The sequence below is a fragment of the Periplaneta americana genome, chromosome 5, assembly GCF_040183065.1.
Source record: "Periplaneta americana isolate PAMFEO1 chromosome 5, P.americana_PAMFEO1_priV1, whole genome shotgun sequence".
Classification (NCBI taxonomy): domain Eukaryota; kingdom Metazoa; phylum Arthropoda; class Insecta; order Blattodea; family Blattidae; genus Periplaneta; species Periplaneta americana.
In genome coordinates, this window is record NC_091121.1 from 162,887,653 (window position 1) to 162,904,467 (window position 16,815).

The 16,815-nt window shown below is 33.6% G+C and overlaps 1 long non-coding RNA gene across 1 annotated transcript in view; it reads right to left on the reverse strand.

Annotated features, from left to right (window-relative positions):
* Positions 1–4,070: 4,070 nt before the first annotated feature.
* The window catches only part of LOC138700257 (uncharacterized), a 426,875-nt gene continuing 414,130 nt past the window's right edge, over positions 4,071–16,815 (reverse strand). The window contains exon 4 of the long non-coding RNA XR_011332315.1: positions 4,071–8,700. This is a non-coding gene — a long non-coding RNA (uncharacterized lncRNA). The remainder of the gene's footprint in view (positions 8,701–16,815) is intronic.

Consider the following 16,815-nt stretch of genomic DNA (forward strand, 5'->3'; position numbering starts at 1 on the left):
TCAAAAGAATTGGTTTCAATATTTCTCTTATCTTGAATGAAATATTCTCCAGCAATATTTTCACTTAAAATCTGAGTACTATTATTCATGAATTTTCACTTTTGTATTCAAGATTTCTTTATATAACAATATCTTTACAGTGGAGAAGGAATTGTACAATGTCTTTGGATGAAAATGTTAAGTTCTGTCACAATTAAATTACAGTATGGTTGAATCAATACAAAAATAAGTATATGATCATTTTATTTTCCAGTGGGATTAAATTTCTTATTTTCAGTCATGAAGAAGAAAGTGTTCTTAGTGTAATACTTATGTGAGACAATAATAATTGGTATAATTGTTCACATACAAAATAACTTAGAGTGTACAATTATTTTGCCTTTTTTAGTTTTAAGGAACCACTGTACTTACATGATTTGTATTATTATTTTTATTATTAGCTTTGTGATCAATAACAAACTCATTGTAAAAGAAGGAGGTTACAGGAAGGAACTTTCGTAAAGTAAAATGTGTATTTATGCATTTTTCCACGAAACAGAAATAGAAAAAAAGAGATATAAAAATTTGGTCAAATGTTTTTAGGCATATTGAATACGAAATAAGCCTACTCAAGTATAATTTTATTGGAAACTGAACACGGTAATATTATTACTGCAGAAAAGTTATCACTATATATTTTTTATTTTATTGGGTTATTTTACGACGCTGTATCAACATCTAGGTTATTTAGCTTCTGAATGATATGAAGGTGATAATGCCGGTGAAATGCGTCCAGGGTCCAGCACCGAAAGTTACCCAGCATTTGCTCGTATTGGGTTGAGGGAAAACCCCGGAAAAAACCTCAACCAGGTAACTTGCCCCGACCGGGAATCGAACCCGGGCCACCTGGTTTCGTGGCCAGACGCGCTGACCGTTACTCCACAGGTGTGGGCTTTATCACTATATGAATGGTTAAATTTCGCTTTCATTGTCTCTAAATAACTGAAACCTTTCTGGAATTCTGCTGGTCAGGCAAAGTGGAATTTCATTTGTCAGGTGGAGAAAATAAGTAAATCCAGTACTCTTGATGGTAGGGCAACAGGCATGGACAATAACTAATAAAATTATTTTTACATCATTCCTAATTTGGATATCATTCGTTACCAGTGGTTAACCTGGAACGTCATCTACATTTGTACAAATTTAATAATTTTCCCATCTGCAGTCGAGATAAATATAACTATTATACCATCAAGGCTGATTTACACATAATAAATCTGTGTGTGTTATATATGAATTATTTAACATCTTTACATATGGTTCTTCCTGAAATATGAAAATTATTCTAGTCAAATGAATTAGTCAAGAATAAAATTAATTTTTATTCTAATTACTGTATGCCAAAATACAGACTGTTTAATAGGAAAACAGTTTGAGTAGATGTAAGATAAAATATATTATAATTGAACTATCATAATGTGAGATAATCACGTTAGACTGAATTACTGTGCCTTGTACGTTCTTTTAAAGAGGATTATTATGTCTGTAAAATGTAATAATAGTAATAATTTCTCTGTAATTAACATTTTGAAAAATTTTGACACAACTGTATGTAGAATATTTGTCACTATGCTTATATGATAGCTTATAATATTTTTAAGAAATTTATGTTATATAAATGCAGAGTGATTCATCAAAGTAATCTTGTATTTTTTTTAAGACAGATTCAAACAACATTGTATATTTGGGGACCGTTTTTGCAAAACTTTCTAACTGAAAAAAAAAACTAAATTTTACAGGAGAGATAAAACACTGTAGTAAGAAAAATTTTGCTGTAACTATCACATAGCAGAAAGCAAGTTTTGAAAAAACTATCACACTTTGACACACTACAATGAAGAGAAATAATCAAATTTTACTAAGACGCCTTTAACATCATGTAGAGGCCTGCCTTATGTTAACGAATCCATCAAAATCTTAATTTTGCAAATTTTGCAGTTAGCAAGTTTTGCAAAAAACGGTGCTCATTTGCAAATTATGCTATTTCAAGAGATTTGACTTCTATTTTATAGTGGTAAATTAATTATACTGTTTAAATTAGTAACTAGCAATTCATTATTTGTATTCACTTCAAAATGATGTCATAGGTCTACTTTGTTTCAAAATATGCTTATTAAATAACAAAATGTATAACACAATTTAAAACTGTTTTATATCGATTAGTACAATAGATGAAACAATATTCTATGGTGTGCTGTAAAAACGCCATAAATCATAAATTCCAATTTTTCAGTAGAGCAAAAGCAAAATTTGAAATGTGAACCTATATCATAATAAGCTGGAAATCTGACGCTCTACTTTAGTCTGAAAGAGAATAGATATATGCCCTTTATACCTCTGAAGACGTACATTTTTTGTCACCACATGGAGATCATAACTCAAAATCACTCATTTCTGATTTACGCCCTTTTTACTGCGCACCATAGAATTAATTTCCATTGGAGATGGTAATCCAATGCAGAACGGTTTTAGTTCACACCATGAACAAAGAACTGAGACAGACTATACATGGACCATTTTTAATTCAGAACGAATGAATTCAGTGTTTTTAGGAGGAAAAGATTGTGGAAGTGCACTGAAAATTCAATGCCTTAACGGAGCTCATAAAAAATCATGTTAAAACATAATTAACTTATATTTATTGTCATATCGTAAAGTATCTTTGAGAATAAGTACAAATTAAAAACATATAAGTATAAACTGCCTCAATAAAATTTGGGTTACCAAAATGATAAATTGGTTTGCAACAGAAGCATTTACAAAACAAGTGCACACATTTTATCTTCCTCCGCTCGCTTACAGGATCTTGTGTTACAGCAATGTATAATTGCGCACGCGCCATTCAAGGACACGCATAGGTGCTGATAAACATAGTAGGTTTTCTTTATTATGAAAGTGAGGGGAAATTCAATGCCTTAACGGAGCTCAGAAAAAAATCACGTTAAAACATAATTAACTTACATTTATTTTCAAATCGCAATGTAACTTTTAGAAGAAATACAAATTAAATCCATATTAGTAAAAATGGACTCAATTTGGGTTAACAAAATACTAAATTAGTTTGCAACAAAGGCATTTAGAAAACTACGGTGCACACATTTTATCTTCCTCCGCTCGCTTACGGGACCTTGTCACAGCAATGACTAGCTGCGCACGCGCCATTCAAGGCCATACACAGCTGCTGATAGACAGAGACGGTTTTCTTGTTACTGTGTGCAGTATTGAGTTGTTTCAATACAGTAAATGTGTTTGTCTGCAGTATTGGCTTTCATTTCTCTGTTTGTGTCTGTTGCTTGAGTCATGGTCCAGAGATTTAATACAGAATAAAGAATCTTCATTTGTTTTTAAAATACGAATCACTTGCTCATGGTGTTAACTAACAGGAATGATGTCAGTGGGAGAGACAATGAAGATGAGTTGGGAGAAGCTTCACAATACATTGGCGACGCGGAAATTAGAATATTTCTTGATTCCGTGATGAAAAACATAAAAAAAGATGCCCGAACTCCGCCAGAAGAAATACTAATTAAATTAATAAACTAATGTCATTTCGACCTCCTAGACCAAAATTTAAAATTCTAGCACCAACTACTTAATTAATGCTATATTTTATAGTACCAGATGATATTGTAACGTTTTGATTTCATAATCAGCTTTGATTCGTATGTTCCCATTTCGTCCTGCTACATCTCTTCCTGTGTATTAATATGTACTCAACTAGTTAATCCTAAGAGGAGCCAGTTCCTTGGCCAGCTGTTATTAGAAAGAGGATTGCTTTGTGTGTGTTTTTTTTTTGTTTGTTTCTTCGTGGTCTTAGGTCAAAATACAAGATAGATGCAAAGAAAAAGTTGTTTCACAACAAAAAATTTCAAATGAGAAAGGGTTAATGTATTTTTAAGTTATTAAATGCTAATGAATGTGATTTATATTCCATGTTTAATAAGAGTTGTAGGTATTCAAAGGCACTAAAATATTTCCATGAGAAAAGTGGTACAAATAACATACATAATCAATCTTATTTGCTTAGAATCCGTTAATTGTGTTTATTATTTATTACCAAATATTTTGTAGCTTGTACTTACCTCATTTAGTTACTTACCATATATAGTTTTCACTTAAAAATTTACACCTTTGATGAATTGCTCTGTGCAAGGAAACTAAATATTTATACTAGTACAAGAAAATAAACTAGACTTTTTAGAATGAAATGTAATGTTTTTATTTTGTATGCACATTTTTACATGACACATTTTTTCTATAAAATAATACTTAGACTAGAAAATAATGCACTTAATTGCACTTATATCAATAAAGTTTTTTATTTAAAGGATTTAACATCAATATTTGTTTTGTTGTTCATTTCGTTACCTGAAAATTCCTTTTAATTGACTAGTATGTGATCCTATACTCATCACATAGCTGTTTTATTGCACAAGATATATCATTCAACTCTTGATTTAAGTAAAAGAAATCCTCAGATATATAGAAATCACGCATCGTTGTTTTAGAGAAGAGACTAGAAAATACCACTTCCGTCTAATGATAGTAGTAAAAGTTATTGAGCATTTGCTTTAATATCTCTGTAGGTGAGTATGTATAGAGAGCTTAAATATTACATTCTGAATATCTGTAAGGTATTTATGATATACTTCAGTTTAAATCAGAGCACTGCACTTTATGGAATTAGGCTTACTGTACTTTCAGTATAACACTTGATACTTAAGTATACCTTATGGGAGCAATTTTGTTTACGAAATGTTATGTACATTTTTTTTAATAAAATAAGTTGCACTTAAAATGAAGCTCTTGATAGGCTTATATCAGAAACCTCCTCTCAAAATGGGCATCTGTTAAATCTGCACAGCATTTAAGGGGTTAGGTATAGCTTACAGCAGTAAAATGTTTGGAAATATTCAACATTTTTTTCTCCATTATTGTATCTTGTACAGTAAAGAAAATTGGTATTTTAAAAATTATTTACATATATTTTTTTCAAAATTCAAAATGGTAGCAGTTTACTGTGTAGTGTTGAAGCATTTCCCTCATAATTCATAAGCTTGTTAACTTTTTATGTTCTCTCCCTTTTATTTTATTGCTGAAACTCATGTTTACAATATCATGCTCTTTCAACTACATTCCTCAATAAATAATATATTTTTTTTTATTTTGTGTTAGAATAAAGTACTGATATTTGATCATTTTTAAATGAATTAATTTTTTTCAGACAATCTATCAAAGATAGAGAAGTGATCTTGCATCACATTGTAGATATGACATGCATAAATTACACACAAAATATTTGATCATAGAATGCTGGATAGTTTTTGAGTTATATGAGAAACGCTTCATCACTGCACAGTGAACTGAATTTTGAAAACAAAAATGCAATTTTTTTTTTATAGCAGAAGGACAGTGTTCTACACATACTAAATTTCATTATTGTACAAGATAAAGTAATGGAGGGGAAAAAATGTTGGATATTTCCAAAATTTTACTGCTGTAAGCTGTACCTAACCCCTTAAATAGACAATAAAGACAAAGATTAATTCTCCATACTAAGTAAATGAGTGTGAAAACTTTCTTGCAATGTTATAAGAGACTACAACACTCGCTTAGACAGGATAGTTGAGTTGTCATCCTGCTTAAATGAATACTTCGTAACTTAACATGTAGGAGAATGTAATAGCCTACACTTAACACGCTTTGCCAGCTGGGTGTGTACTATCTATTCAAGGTCAAGGGGCTACTCAATTTGTTGATAACCTTTTATTCTAGCTTTAATTTCGTATTCTTACAGTTGATATGGACAGAAAAGTTTTGTATTTGTCTATATGTGGAGATGTATACATATCCACCATTTGAGGAAAGGTTTTTACATGAATTAAATAACAGTTTTTTTTTTTGGTAATAGAATTATCTTTCTTTTACGTAATGTAATTTTCTAACTTATGGAACTATGAAGTGTTCAATATGTACCTTATCTGTTATTGCACATTAAGAAGTTTCAAATAAATAAATCTTTATCCCAGAATACTTGTTAAGTAAACGCTATTTATATTCTAGTTTATAATTCTATTTAGGTAATTTTGTTGGTCAATAACATTTTCAGATACGGGAGATAAAAATTTTCCGTGTTATTGTAGTGTTCTCAATGAGGAACTGAAGGCCTTCCCGGAATAAAAATGTAACCAACAAAATTGTAATTCATGTTTCAGAAGAAAGGAAAATCATTTCAGGGACATATTTAATTGAATCTAAGCCTATATTTACCAACAATACCATTTGACTAATCAAGGATACAAGTTCATTTTTCTGTTGAATTCAATAATTTATTTTTATAAGATAATGCTTAAAAATTACCTTTTTCACACATTTCAATAATTTGATGTTATATCCCTTTTCCGGGGAGGTCTTCAATTCTATGTTCGAGATAGATGGCAACCATAAGGTGGAATTAATAACTCCAGATGAGAGAATGATAGGCGTGATTGGTGCCTTATCAGAGTTTACCTATTACATGTGCAAGAAATAATCCAATATTTATTCCAACTTCAACTCTAAGGGTGCTCTTATGCTTTGCATATCTTTGGCACAGACTAACCAGCTCTACATTAATTTAGAATTAATCTTACTAATTATTTAATCGCTCTTAGAATGCCGTCGTTATGGCAAACATTGGGTCTAACGACAAGTTTGACAACCAATCTTCTACTGTGAGCTTATGATTAGGGGTTGCATATTTATTAAAATTAGTAATTGCTTGTACGAAGACAGAATCTGTTACGTAAACTTGCAAAGTTTTGATTACACACTACAGGACAGTGTGTGAATGCAATTTGAAATAATTCCTACTTGTAAATATTATTTGAAATTAAGATTCTTGAACAAAACTTACAGCTAATTAAGATTTACATACTGGAAATAAGAACCAATGTCATTTTTTCTTATTGAAGTGTCTAAGTACAGTTGAGTTACTAAGAATCTTGAGTGTTTGCAAATTGTTATAGCTTAATTGTAGTGAATTTTGCAACAATTGCCGTGGTCACTTTATAAAAAGTTGTTTATTCACAGTATGACGAGGAATATTCAGCAATGTCATTTCAATCATGCAATGTTTTTACTGAGATTTGTTTCTGGTAGAATTTTAATGTTGCGAATATAATAGTGAATAGATTACTGTCAATTTATTCTAAATTAGTTACCCAAAAAGAAACTTATGTAATTTCGACATGTCACACGCCGCCTTACTTTATTGTTGTTGATGTGGTAAAATAACTGGGAGCAAGTCCAGAGGAATCGAGTTTGGTTTTCTACAGGGAAATGGAATAGTTTATTTCTCTCAAAGGAACTGAATGTTTGATGATATGTTTGCCATTTGATAATTTAAGCCGGAACTTAAGACATAATGGTCACATAAATATGCAATCCTGCTATTAGAAATGTTTGGTTATTATTCAAATTCCTCGAGAGAGAGAGAGAGAGAGAGAGAGAGAGAGAGAGAGGAGAGAGGGATAGGGATAGGGATAAGGATAGAGATAGAGATAGAGATAGAGTTAGGGATAGGGATAGAGATAGAGATAGAGATAGAGATATAATTCTTTAATTTAAGATGCATGTGTGATTTTGAAAAGCAAGATTTATAAAATCGTACTTAAGGTTCAAATTCCCTTTTCGTCGCAGGAAATTGAAATTTACGGTATTACAAGATATGTTTTCGAATTAATGTCCATCGTATACTCTGATTCAGTAGTATCGTAGACATAGGAAACACGGCTTCATATTCAGGCAACTCCAGGTGTAGTAAGTGTATAAACGCAATTTGTCATTTATAAGCAGACAGCGGATTTTCGGTCCCTATACAGTGGCAAGACGTCACCTGACGTTCAGTATCGGGACCGAAAATCCGCTCTGTTTGTAAGACCGGTTGATTGCAGGCATATATTCCCTATAGCTGTGTGTGTACGTGTGTATGTGTGGACTTGCACAAATTTCTTTCTTAGGTGAAAAATATATAAAATAGAGTGTGAAGCTCGTAACGTAAGTAACTTAATCTAGTGAGTTGCATGAATTTATAAATAGACAGTGAGACTCCCCATATCTATTGTCTGTTCATTTATCCAGAACATTTCTCAGTACTGCATTGACTATCAAACAACATTCCATGTATTCTTCTTCATAAGTTTGCGCGGACTTGATATTTCTCTGAAAAGATAATTTTTACACGAACAGATGACTGCAGGTCACTTAGAAAGTAGTTCTAGCAGCGTTTTCAAAAATAAGTTTCAACTGCAACAAATCATTTCTTTTTTGCGCGGCACGCATCCGGGCAGATCGCAGAGGATTTTGGTCCAAACAAAGATGTAATGTTAAATGTATCGTAAGTCGCATCCCTTGTAAGCCGCCAACATCAGCTGTGACTGCAGAGTAGCGCTGCATCCATTTTCTCCTGCCTCTTCTAACAGACGTTTGTATTCTAGATGTGCTTGACGCATTTTGAGATGGGCTGCAAGTCCTGTGACCATGGGATCACTTGGAGAGACCTTTTCATTGTTGACCATATCCAGCATTGCTGCTCTTGCACATGCGCGGTAACCTGCCAACTCCACGTCGCTTTGTTCAGAAGTCATATCCGTGGTGTTTGTTTCCGGAACCATTTCAATTCTGTAAAACAAGACAATGAAAAACATTATAATGATTTACAATAGTTTGTTTTTCAAAAAGGAAGTTATTAGGACCAGATCACTACATAAGCGAGATCCGATCTATTTGTGCAGATATTTGTTTGGGGAACCATTTCAATCCAGTAAAGTAGGACTATGACTAACATTATAATGGTTGTTGTTTAGTCAACTGTCCGAAGACAGGTCTGAACCTCACAAGTTTAAAGCAGTTTATTTTTTATATCAAAGTTATTATGAATGGTTTACTTCAATAATGCAAAGCCCTACAAGCAAAGCATAATATTTTAGGAAACGACTGCTCATAGGCGGAGTCATGGGGGTCACTGCCCCCTCAAACTTGGTCGAACTCTTTTTTTTTCTATTAACGTTAGAAAATATTGAATTCAAAAGATTTTTCTTGTTTTTGTTTATGATTAAGGGGAATTGGACGTTATCGCATGCAAAGTAATGGTAAAAATAGCCTATCTTCAAGCAGTCATAAATGTAATACTATTTATCACAGCTCTTTCATTTTTTTAGTGATATATGTATACACATTAAGCTTTAAATGAAAGAGGAATGGTTAATCTAGTGTAAATCTTACCCTTAAATTAATTTTTTAATTTAAACATATTTTTATATAAATTCACTACATACCTGTGATTAGGTACACACTATTCACTTATCATAGCACACATTGAATTAAAATTTTTGGCCACTTACTGCTAATAGATACTAAAACATAACCTACTAAAATTATTAAAATATCTGTAATATTATGGGCATAGGGCTTATACTAATCTTCGTCATTTTTTTTTTTTTTTTACTGACGGTGATGATTGCTATAAGCCCTATGCCCATAATATTACAGATACATGAATAATTTTAGTAGGATATGTTTTAGTATCTATTAGCAGTAAGTGGTCAAATTTTCAATTCAATATGTGCTATAATAAGTGAATAAAGTGTACTTAATCACAGACATGTAGTGAATTTATAAAAAGAAATGTGCTTAATTAAAAAAAATAATTTAAGGATAGAGATTTACTCTACAGTAACCATTCTTTTTCATTTTATAGCGGCGACGGAGCACTCAGATTTGTGAAAAAATGGCCAAAAAATGCATTTTTTGTTTTATGCATATAAAATTACCTTGATGTTTCAGCTTTCTAAAAATGGTTTCACTTCTGCCCTCCGACCATTTAAAGGTCTTTAAATGGCCGTTTAAATGCCTTGGTGCGTAACACAGGCGTGGGCGTGTCATCTCCTTGCTACCTGCCAAGCGAGAAGCATGAAAGTAATGTAATTTGTTTGTTATTAATTCATGTTTCCCGCAAAAGGTCAGGTGACAATGTGTGTGGTAAACCTGCAAGAATGAGGGATATTTCTGTAAGAGTCAGCACTGCAAGAGCAGAGCTTCCAAGTTTGTTTTTGTATAAAAAAGAAACGCTGTTTGTTGTTGATCGTACTTTCACACGTGTTTCATAGTACCTTCATTGTTCCAGGTTAATTTGGTCGTTATATTAGATTGTAGAGTGTTTATAGTATTTTTGTTTGCTTGATTCTGATATAAACTCGTTTTTACAGTTATTTTAGTAGTGTATATAGTGAAGTTATAAAGTTATATAATTTACAAAATCACGTGTAGGTTAGAAATTTTTTCTAGATAGTGTTCATTAGATTTTTACATAGCTTAGGTTTATTTCGAGTGATATATTATAATTTAAAATGGGTAGAATGTCAAAAAAGAAATTAAAAACAAGATTATTGGTGCACAAGAGGTGGAATAAGAATGATAGGCCTACACCAGACATTGAACCCCGGCCTTCTACTTTAGTTGAAGAAAATAGGCCTACTGTTATTCCTATAGCTACAGCTGATTCACGTCCTTCAGCAAGTTCGAGAAAATTATCAACATTCAATGTAGAGCAAGATAATTTAGGCCTTCTTATAAGTGAGAGTAAAAGGACAAATAATTGTGTTATTCCATACAAGTATGTTGGAAAATTTATTTCAAAGTTTGATATGTGTCAAGTGTGGTGCCACAGGTCTGAATACAGTGGTAGAAGATTTTCAAGGTTTTGCTGCTAATGTAACTGTGAAATGTCCTGCCTGCCAGACATGCTGTGCACAGACATATACAAGCCCTCGTGTCTCCTGTGAATCATCATCTAGACCACCATTTGAGGTAAACAAAAGGGTAGTGTCTGCTTTTTCAGACTTTGGTAGGGGGTATGCAGCCATTGAAAAATTTTGCATGTCAATGGGGATGCATGTCATGAGCAAGTCAACTTACAATTCACATTTACAAGATAGGGCAGAAGATGACAAAATATTGCGTCATAATGTTTTAGATATGGCACATAATGCTGTTCGAAAAGCATATACAGTCCTGAATCAAGATCAGGGTCCTGAAAATGTTGTAGACATAACTGTGTCTTATGATGGAAGCTGGCACAAAAGAGGCCATATGTCACACTATGGTGTAGGCATAGTTATTTATGTACTGACTGGTCTTGTCATAGATTTTGAGGTACTTTCCACATATTGTGCCACATGCAGTAACAAGGTAAAAACTCTCAATAAAGACAGTGAGGCATATAAAGAATGGATGCAAAACCATAAAGAAAGTGGTGAATGTGAGGCTAATTATAGTGGGTCTGCAGGGTCGATGGAGGTGGCAATAGCTGAAGTTCTGTGGAAACGTTCAGTAAATGTATGTGGCATGCGATATGTTACTATGCTCTCCGATGGTGACTCTAAAGCCTTCAACCATCTACAGTCCCTGAAGGTGTATGGAAACGACGTAAAGTTACAGAAAGATGAATGTATCAATCATGTATCTAAAAGACTGGTGACAGGATTGAACAATATAGTGAGTGAGTGGAGAGCAAAGCGTGTGACAGTCGGTGGTACTAAAACAGGCAGACTGACAAAGGAAACAATCCTAAAGCTGCAGCTGTATTATCGGCAGGCAATTAAAAACAATATTCCAAATGTGCAACACATGAAGACTGCAATATATGCCACTCTGTACCATGCAATGTCTACAGATGAAGAGCCTCAACACTTAAAATGTCCCGGCGGAGCATCATCATGGTGCTTCTACAATCGTGCTACAGCCAGAGGTGAAATACCACCAAAACATGACAAGACCACGATGACAACAGTACTGGATTCCTCAGTAGTAGCTAAAATAATACCTGTGTACCAAAAGCTTGCCAGTAATGAACTTCTTGAAAGGTGCAAGCAAGGCAAGACACAAAACACCAATGAATGTCTACATAGTGTCATATGGAACTATTGCCCTAAGACTGTTTTTGTGGCAAAAAAGAAAGTGGACATTGCTGTTACTTCAGCTGTTAGTGTTTTTAACATGGGTTGTGAGGTTAGTGAAAAACTAAAAGAATCTGCAACTGGCTTGGACATGAGTGAGAGTGGAGTGAAACTAAGTGTGCAACGCGACAAGCGAAGAATTAATCAGAGTGAAGTAACACACAATACTGGACACCGTTCAATCAGGAAAAGGTTGAAGTTCTCTAAAATGGCTTCTCAACACCAGAAAAAGAGAGCAGAGGGAACCACATATGGAGCTGGGTAATTCTAAGGTAACATATCATGTTAGAAGCATGTTTTATTTCAACGTTATTTTTCTCCCATTTAAAATTTTTAATATACTGACAACTTCAAATGCCTATTACAAAAGAAGTTGTGACTCAATAGAGTTGAAATTTGCCACACATATAAACGAAAGTGTAATAAAAATAGTGACATATGCTTTTTTCCAATCTGCATGCAGGAGCTGTGCTATCATTAAAAGAAAATAATAATTATAATAAAATTCATTATTTTTCTTAAATATGAAAAATAATATTTTTTTTTAGAAGAAAGAAACATGATAAAACAAAAGGCATATGTCACTTTGTTAGTGCAACTCTTAGGAGTATACAAAAATAATTTTATTGATTTTCTCCAAAAACTTTTTTTTTAAATAGCAATTTTTATACCTTAATGAATAAATTAATGTAATAATTAATATCTCAAAACCTAATCGAGATAATCTAATGAAACTTGGTACAGGTGTTTCACTTACAAAATGAATTATGAAGTAAAAATTTCAAATCATTTGGTTAAAAACTATGGAAAATACAAATTTCAGTGCTCCGTCGCCTTAATATGTATACACATAGCTAACAAAAATGAAAGATCTCTGATAAATGGTATTATATTTATGAACTGCTTGACGATAGGCTATTTTTACCATTATTTTGCATGCGATAATGACCAACTCCCCTTAAGTTTCTGTGCTTAAATTGACAAATCAATGTCTTCAGACCATGTTTCTGGACTAGGCTTATAGTATTTATTTAAATTTCTGAATGTTTAAGAAATTCTATACCTCATTTGAGGAATGAAAGCGCTGTAATGTTTCTTTATAACAGCTTGTACTAATGTATTAGAACTCTGCAGGTGTTTAAGCAGCCACTTGGACAAATATGAATGACATACTGAACAACAATGCTTTAAAAGGAAAAGTGATCCCGCTGTGGTCGGGAGGAAAAAGGTCTTAAGTCAATTTTTTGTCAAAATGAGATTTTTATATATTCTGAAAGCGGAAACAATTCTCTACGATCTGGTAAAACGGTTAAAGTCAAATAAGACTCCTGATTGGATTTATAGAGCGTTACCAAATGTCCTAAGTTCTTTTTGAATCGAGCACACATAGAATAAAGGACTTAAGAATATTTAATACTTTATTCTTTACAAATATCACATGTTTAATCTTAGAATGTAGGTTTTCACGGCCGGCGTCGATAGGGATACACACAGCAGATCTCTCCGCGCACGTGTACCACGCCACTGAAGATGTCCACCAGACTAGTGTACGAAACGTTTGGTTGTATTACCGACAGACCACGGCCCTCTAGCCCGGAAAAATACCCACCCTATCACATATTTACTTTCCATGCTTCCCTATTAAAAGGTCTAACTTTTATTTTAGCTATTTTATCACATATTGATGCTCTTTCCTATTAAAAGTTTAAGCACCAGGTAAACAGTCCTATATTGATTAAGACCTATTTTGCATTCCTAATGATTTACATTTCCCATTTATTTTGACATGAAAAAAGTCTTATGTTTAAATAGTCCCTTCTACTCAGTTTGGATTCTAGTCTTAATAAGGCTTAAGTGCGACTATTTTTGGAAATAATGAAGAAAATTGTTAAGTGAGCAACATTACCTATTTTAGAAGAAATATAAACAAATAATATCCAGGAAAAACCTCTTAATTAAAAGAACTCTATAATTGACACCAATTTCAATCTTTCTACTGCTCTCTTGAAAAGTATAAAATTTTTACTTAAGACCTTTTTCTTCCCGGCCACAGGTATAATATGTGAACTGAGGTTAAATAAAGTAAAATGTTACTTGGTTGGGGTTTTTCCTCAACCAATTGAAGCAGAATTTCTGGATAATTTTCGGTGTTGGACCTCGGACTCATTTTGCCATCATTAATTCACATTCCACCATACATACAATAGCCTGGGTTAAGTTCATGGTGCGGAGTGCTGTACTTGTACAGAGCGATTTATATAGAACTGACACATTTCTTTCTTTAATTATTCCGTTGGAAATTCATTCAATGAGCCAATTTTAGCACCAAATTAAGCAGAATGTTCTGGAGTTTCGATTCCTTGTCACTAGATGCGCAGATGTTTATGTTTTATTCCTATCGTTGGCAGCACTGTCCCAATTTTAGCACCAAATTAAGCAGAATGTTCTGGAGTTTCGATTCCTTGTCACTAGATGCGCAGATGTTTATGTTTTATTCCTATTGTTGGCAGCTGTTTTCGACATTTTGTGTCAACGTGAAAATGCAGTACACATTAAATCAACGACTCTTCCTTGTGAAGCAATACTGGATTACGAATTCAATTACAGCTACTCAAAGGGCATACCAGAGAGAATTTGGTGTTCGTAATCCCCACCAAAGAAACACAATACTGGGACTGGTAAACAAATAGGAAACAACTGGATCTCTGGTGAGTGAAAAGGGCAAGCATCGTTCACCTAGGCTTCCCACGGTTATTGTTGACGTAAGAGCACGACTGGAGCAGTCACCCAAAAAAAAATCATTAAGACGTTTGTCGCAGGAGACAGGGTACACCTACTCAATGTGTCAGAGAGCTGCGAAAAGTGCAGGCCTAAAGCCATATAGGGTTACGGTTGTTTCTTTGACGACCGAATAATTTCCAGGAACCTGTGGCCACCGAGATCTCCGGATTTGACAACGCCGGACTTCTTTCTATGGGGTTACTTAAAAGACAGGGTTTACGCCACACGTCCCTAGACATTGGACTATCTGAGAGGAGATTCAAGCTATTGACAACAGAGTCCTCCAACGAGTGGCCAGTAAGATGGAACGACGTGTTGACTTGTGCCTTATGCAGGATGGAGGACATTTTCAACATTTGCTATAGAGGTAAATAATCTCCCAAAATTCCTCTACATTTTAGGTATAATAAGTTGTCGCTAGCACAATTCGTTTTGAAACAATTAATAAAAGAATTGTGTCAGTTCTATATAAATCACTCTGTACAAGAGCGCGGTCTTTCAGCTACCCAATCATTCACAGAGTAGGAGTGGTAAGCAGAATACGCCCTTCTTCCAGCTAACCCCTCAATTCGTCCCTCGTGATAGTTTTGTAAACTTCATTATTATTATTATTATTATTATTATTATTATTATTATTATTATTAATATTATAGCAATACACAATTAAATGAAAGAAAATAATAAAATTCACCCATCTTAACATGAAGTACAGTGTAGTGAAAGGGGTATAAGAAAAGGTCTTCGAGCGTCCTTCATGCTATAAAATATTAGTTCCTGAATAAATAACTTGAATATCAGATTGACGTTAGGGATGTTAACCCCCGTGTGTATAAGCAGTATTATAGTAATGAAGACATAAAACACTCTCCCTTCACTTGGAATATCATAAAGACATCAAGATGATTTTGTGGCAGACTCTTGGCAAGATAAACCATCTAAAAACAGAACAAGAGCAAAACAAAGAAGAAATAGGTTATCGTAGACACGGTATCGAAATGCTGAAGCTGTAACCAGTTCCCAACACTGCAATCAACTGTTCCTAAGGGCCATAAACCTCACACCAAAACGTCGCGACTTCTGTACACTGATAATCTATGATGATACCGACCCCAGTGGTGCATCCAACCGCTCATTTACCTAATATAAATCTTGAAGACATCGATCACGCAGTGGAATGACGTCCGCAGCACGGCGCCATATTCGTATGGAAGTTATTTGTGTTCACCAATCACCGAGTTCTGAAGAAAAGCACGACAAGAAGTTCGCCTCTGGCAAAGATTCTCCGTTTCAATAAACACACATCACGGTGGCAAATTTTCGTGCACCTGTTCCTTTTTATTTTAACGCCTTCATAAAAAAAGACTCATACTAATAACTTTCCGTTTTATTACGTACTAGAAGCAAAGCGATTAAAAAAAACAAATAGATGTTGTTTGACATAAATATGGACATGTTTTCAGTTTTTGTTTACTTCTTTCGGCCATTTACAGCCCGAGGTTTTATTCAACACTGAAAGAAAACTGTGTTTGTGCAATTACTGTTCTCTCAATTTGCATTGAGGCATTACGTGCCTGCATCGATAGCTTATGTTTAAAGTATCATTTGTACAAAAATCCTAGAAGAAAAAGAAGATAATTCTTGTATGAAAAAGAATCCTTGACAGTAAAGAAAGTTATTACAGAATGCATATTTACTAAGCTACCTCTACCTTTCTATACACACTTGCATAAAATGTATAATAAACCCTACTGCGCAAGTTTGAGCTCTTGGTTATTTTTTAAAAAGATCGTACAATTTTCTTAATAATCCCTTCCGTAGTAACTAGTATCTTATTTATTCCTCTTCAGTGCGTGTTTAATGTGTTTTGTCATCCCAATGTTTCGTGCACAGATCTCACCGTTTACATCCATATTTTTCACGACATCATTTACATGTCATTGTCGTCGTCTACATAGTAGGCCATTTTATCTGGTTCGTTTCACATGGGTTCCTTCTAGAG